We start from the raw sequence: 6,000 nt of genomic DNA on the forward strand, positions 1-6,000 counted from the left end.
AAGAAAATGTGGAAAGTAAAAGCATGTTGGCAGAAGTCAGAAACTAAGAAAGTGACTGGAAGATAAGGTTGAGGAAATATCCACATGATTTTAAAAAGACAAGGAATAAAAATAAAATTGAAGACAATTCCACAGATCAATGTGGAATTGACCACATATATCCAATGGACTTCCACAAAGAGAAAACAGAGACCATGGAGGTAAAGAAACCTTCAAACAAATAATACAAGAAAATTGCCCAAAACTAAAAATACATGCATTTCCAGATTAAAAGGGGCTCCAAGTGCCCAGAAAAATGGACAAAAATGAACCTGACCATGCAATTTCAAACCACCAGGGATGATCATGAGATTCCATAGGCTTTCAGAAAGTAAAATTTTATATAAAGCTCAAGAGTCAGAATTCAATCAAAGTTCTCAACAGCACCACTGGAAGCCAGAAACTAATGAAGCCTTAAAAATTCTGAGAAATATTTTTTTCTCATCTCTAATTCTATACCCTGTGTATCACTTAGGAGTCTCCAGAGAAATAGGAGACACATAGACATAGCTAATAGATTTAAGAAATTGGCTCACATAATTGCAGGAAAAGGCCAATCTGAAATTCAAATGGCAGATTAGCAGGCTGGATACTAAGGCATGAGTTGATAGAAGAATTGTGAGGCAGAATTTCTTCTTTTCTAGAAAACATTAGCTTTTCTTCGAAGGCCACCACTTGACTGGATGAAGCTCACCCATATTATCCAGGGTAATCTTTACTTTAAATCAACTAAATACAGACCCTTAACCACAACCACAAATTAATTTTCAGCAATACCTACATCAGTGTTTATTAAATAACTGGGTACTCTACCCTAGGCAAGTTGATAAATAAAATTAATGACCACACCCTGAAAAAACACTTATATGTAAAAGTAGAATAATGTATACAAAAATAATTTCCATCTGCCCTTTATCCAGAAGCTCCAAAAAGATGTGTTTTGCCAAAATGAGAGTATAAACCAAGTAAGAGAAAGCCATGAAAAAGAAAGACATCAGACCCAGTAAATAAGAGATCCAACTCAAGAGGGAGGTGAAAAGAATCCCTAGGATGGAGGTAAAGGGAAATCCCACGATGACAACAATGGAGGAGATCTAAAAATTACTCAAGATTAGAGGTCAGATGCTCTAGGCACAAGTTCTCCAAGAAGGTGAAGATACCCAAGAGATTTAAACATGAGGGCATAATATTTTTAACTCCATATCCTGGGACTGATCCTAGAGTTGGAGAAAAAAAGAAAAGGAGGAGGACATTAGAAAAACTGGTGAAATCTGAATAAAGTTTGGAATTTAATTAACAGTATTGTATGAAGGTTAAACTCCTAGTTTGGACAAATGAACGATAGTTATATAGGCTGTTTAGATTCAGAGAAACTGGGTCAAGAGTATACAGAAACTCTGTTCTATCGTTGCAAATTTTCTGTAAATCTAAACTTATTCCCCAACAAATATATTAAACTGAAAAAGAAATGGTCAAAAGATTTAAATAGACACTTCAAAGCAAATATATGGATGGCAAATAAGCACAAGACATTCAACATCATCAGTCATTAGGGAAATACAAATTGAAATTACAGTGAAATTCTACAACACATATATTAAAATGGGGCTAAATTTTTCTTAATTGACAATGACAAGTGCTAGTGAGAATGTAAAGTAATTCTAACTCTCATATTTTGCTGGTAGGAATGCAAAATGGTACAGCCACTCTGGACAAAAAAAATCCATTTATTATGAAGTTAAACATACCTTGATAGTTTCTAGAAGATGACAGCAGAGTGGGATCATAGGCTCACCTTGTCCTACAAATACAACTAGATAACTATCATTTCATCCTAAATACCCCAGAAATCAATCTAAAGACTAGCAGAACAAACTCCACAAGTAAAGATAGAGGCCATATCAAAGAAGGAAGGAATTTTGGAGATATGGCTTGGGAGAGAAAGAGATCATGGCTGCTGTGGTGAGGAGGGAGCTGTGGTCACAGAGAAGGGTGAGAGACAAAGTAGCACACAGGGAAAACAAATCCCCAAAGCAATTGGTTTGGAAAGTGAGAGGGCCAGAATTTCTTGAGTTCTTGTCACCAAAGGAGCTTAAAGCTTGGAGTTTAAAGGTCAGTGGGCTTAGAGGTCACTGCACTGCTCTTGAAGAGAAGGCAAGCCAACAACCTATGGACATACAGCATGGAAACAGTGATCTGAAGAGCACAGGGGCACATAGTGGGGAGGTTAGTCACTCATCTCAGAGCATGAACTGGCCAGCGCCATTTTACTCCCCAACCCCTCGGCATCAGCACAGGACCACCAGCAGGAACCAACAAAGCACCAACACTCACTACCTAACTTGATTATATCGAGTCCTGCCCCCTGTGCTCCAGTGGAACCAGCCATGCCAGTCATACTTGCCTCAGTCCCAGCATGGAGGGAGCCCCTCCCCCAGAAGATGAGCCCCAAACCTCCATTCACCTGACATCTCCTGACCAGAGACTTTCGCAAGGCCTTGGTGCCAGCAGCGGCAGTGGTAGGTCTCATTTCACAAAGAGACAGAGCACACCTAGTTAAAATGGGCCACATTCAGGCCAGGGACCAAACACCGCCCACAACAGGCAAAAAGAGCCTCTGCAGATGACTGGCATGAAGGGTAAAGCAGCCAGGACATGAGAGCAGAGCTGAGGCAGCATACATTAGAGGCACTCCTGGAAGCACCCTGATATACAGGGCCCTGGGGAACAGGGGACACTACACAGCAAGGCACTAGAGGAACTCTCCTTCATAAGGCCATCACCCTTGAGAACATGAGACGTAGCTGACTTTCTGAACACACACAAACAGGCACAGAGACAGACCCAAAATGAGAAGACAGAAGAATTTGCCTCAAATGAAAGAACAGGACAATGCCACGACCAGAGATCTAGGCAAAACAGATCTAAGTCACATGCCTGATGGAGAATTTAAAGCAGTGATTATAAGGATACTCACTAGACTTGAAAAAAGAGTAGAAGAGGGGCGCCTGGGTGGCTCAGATGGTTAAGCGTCTGCCTTCAGCTCAGGTCATGATCCCGGGGTCCTGGGATGGAGCCCCGCATCGGGCTCCTGGCTCGGCAGGGAGCCTGCTTCTCCCTCTCCCTCTGCCTCTCTCCCTGCTCATGCTCTCTCTGTCTCGAATAAGTAAAAAATCTTTAAAAAAAAAAAAAAAGAGTAGAAGATGACAGTGAGACCATTAACACAGAGGTAAGGAATAACATAGCAGAGATAAAGGGCTCAATTAACTAAATGAGAAACACACTTGATGGAATGAACAGCAGGCTGGAAGAAGCAGAGGAACAAATTAATATCCTAGAAGACAGAGTAATAGAAAGTAATCAAGCTCAATAAAAAAGAGAAAAAATTATGCAATACAAAAATATACATAGGGAACTCAGTGACTCCATCAAACACAGTAACATTTGTATCATGTAAGTACCAGAAAAGTAAGAGAGAGAAAAGGTGGTGGAAATTTTGAGGAGGTAATACTTGAAAACTTCTCCAATCTGGGGGTAGGAAACAAATATCCAGATCCAGGAGGCACAGAGAAACCACTCCCAACAAAATCTACAAAAGCAAACCCACACCAAGACATATTATAATGAAAATGGCAAAATACAGTAATAAAGAAAAAAATCTCAAAAGCAGCACAACAAAAGTAGACCATTACATATAAGGGAAACCGAATAAGGCTATCTGTGGATTTTTCAGCAGAAACTTTCCAAGACAGAAGGGACTGGCATGATATATTCAAAGTGCTCAATGGGAAAGGAATCCAGATTGGTAAGAAAGAAGTCAAACTTCCACTCTTTGAGGATGACATGATACTATATATAGAAAACCCTAAAGACTCCACCAAAAAAACTGCTAGAACTGATAAACAAATTTAAGTAAAGTCACAGGATACAATATCAATGTACAGAATTCTGTTGCATTTCTATACACCTAAAATGAAACAGAAGAAAGATAAATTAAGAAAGCAATCCCATTTACAACTGCACCAAAAATAATAAAATACCTAGGAATAAACGTAACCAAAGAAGTGAAAGATGTATACTGTGAAAACTATAAAACACTTATCAAAGAAATTCAAGATGATGCAAAGAAAGGGAAAGACATTCCATGCTCAGAGGCCAGAAGAACAAATATTGTTAAAATGTCTCTACCATCCAAAGCAATCTACACATTTAATGTAATCCCTCTCAAAATACCATTTTTCACAGAACTAGAACAAACAATCTTAAAATGTGTATGGAACCACGGAAGACCACGAATATCCAAAGCAATCTTGAAAAAGCAAAGCAAAGCTGGATGCCTCACAATTCCAGGCTTCCAAGTTATATTACAAAACTGTATTAATCAAAACAGTATGATACTGGTACAAAAACAGACACATCAATCAATAGAACAGAATGGAAAATGCAGAAATAAACCCAGAATTATATGGTCAATTAATCTTTGACAAAGCAGGACAGAATAACCAATTGGAAAAGGATAGTCTCTTCAAAAAATGGTTTTGGGAAAACTGGATAGCAACATGCAGAAGAATGAAACTGGACCACTTTCTTATACCATATACAAAAATAAATTCAAAATGGATTAAAGACCTCAATGTGAGACCTGAAACCATAAAAATTCTAGAAGAGAGTACTGGCAGTAATTTCTGACAGTGGTCATAACTTTATTCTGGATAGGTTCACTGAGGCAAGTGAAACAAAAGCAAAAATAAACTATCAGGACTATATTGAAATAAAGCTTACGCAGAGCAAAGGAAACAATCAACAAAACTAAAAGGCAACCTAGAATGAGAGAAGATATTTGCAAATGACATATCTGATGAAGGGTTAGTACCCAAAACATATCAAGAACTTATACAACACCCAGAAGGAGGAAAAGATGGCAGAGGAGTAGGGGACCCTATTCCAACTGGTCCCGGGGAATTGAGCTGGATATCTACCAGACCACTCTAAGCACCCATGAAATCAGCCTGAGATGTAAGGAGATCTGGATCTCTACAAAGAGAAGATTGCAGGCGGTTGGTTTCGAGGTACAAAGCAGGGAGCCATGATTCTACTGGCAGATACTGAAGGATGAACGGCAGTGGGAGGGAGCCTGGCCATGGGGATCCTGCACCGCTAGTGAGTGACAGCTTCCCGTGCTGGGGACGGGGCACAGACTCACCGACCAGAAGCGGCGGGGAAAGGACTTTAGGGCGGCCCCCGGGACGGAAACCTGGAGCAACAGGGCCGTGCGTGGGAACTAGGGGCGGCTGGCGTTCTAGAAGCACAAAGGGCAGAGACGTGCCCTGACCTGGAGGCTAGGACTGGAAGCACTGCGGAGGGGCGCACAACCCAGGAGGCTGCTGTTTATAGCAGCACAGACAGAAATGGAGATAGTGTGGCCGGGAGAGCTCACTGAAGAACAGACTGCGGTCTCTCTGCTCTGAGGCAGAGGGTTGGAAACAGTCTCTTCTGCTCTGACTCTTGGAAGAGACATGGAAAGCCACCAGGGAAAGCCTCCAGAGAACAAAGCCCCAAAAAAACAGTTTTCACTGAGCCCATCCCCTGCCACAGGGGGCATGGCAACTCTCCCCAAACAGGGTTGCCCGAGTAACAGTGCAGCAGGCCCTTCCCCCATAAGACAGGCTGGGAGAACAAGAGGCCAGCAACCCTAAGGCCCTAGAAAACAGATGCATCTTGCTTGGGTTGTGGTCAATAATTTGGACTCTATACACTCCCTCAACCACCCATCAACAGAATGACTAGGAGGAGGAACCCCCAAAATAGGAAAGACTCAGAGATTATGATTTATGCCACAGATTTACAAATGGATTCAGATATAACCAAGATGTTGGAGATGGAATTCAGGCTAGCAACTGTGAAGACAATAGCTAAAATTGGGGAAATCAATTAATGGCAACATAGAGTCTCTAAGGGCAG

This window comes from Mirounga angustirostris, unplaced genomic scaffold, assembly GCF_029215605.1.
Source record: "Mirounga angustirostris isolate CCGP_5_RB_7025 unplaced genomic scaffold, mMirAng1.0.hap1 SCAF_15, whole genome shotgun sequence".
Classification (NCBI taxonomy): domain Eukaryota; kingdom Metazoa; phylum Chordata; class Mammalia; order Carnivora; family Phocidae; genus Mirounga; species Mirounga angustirostris.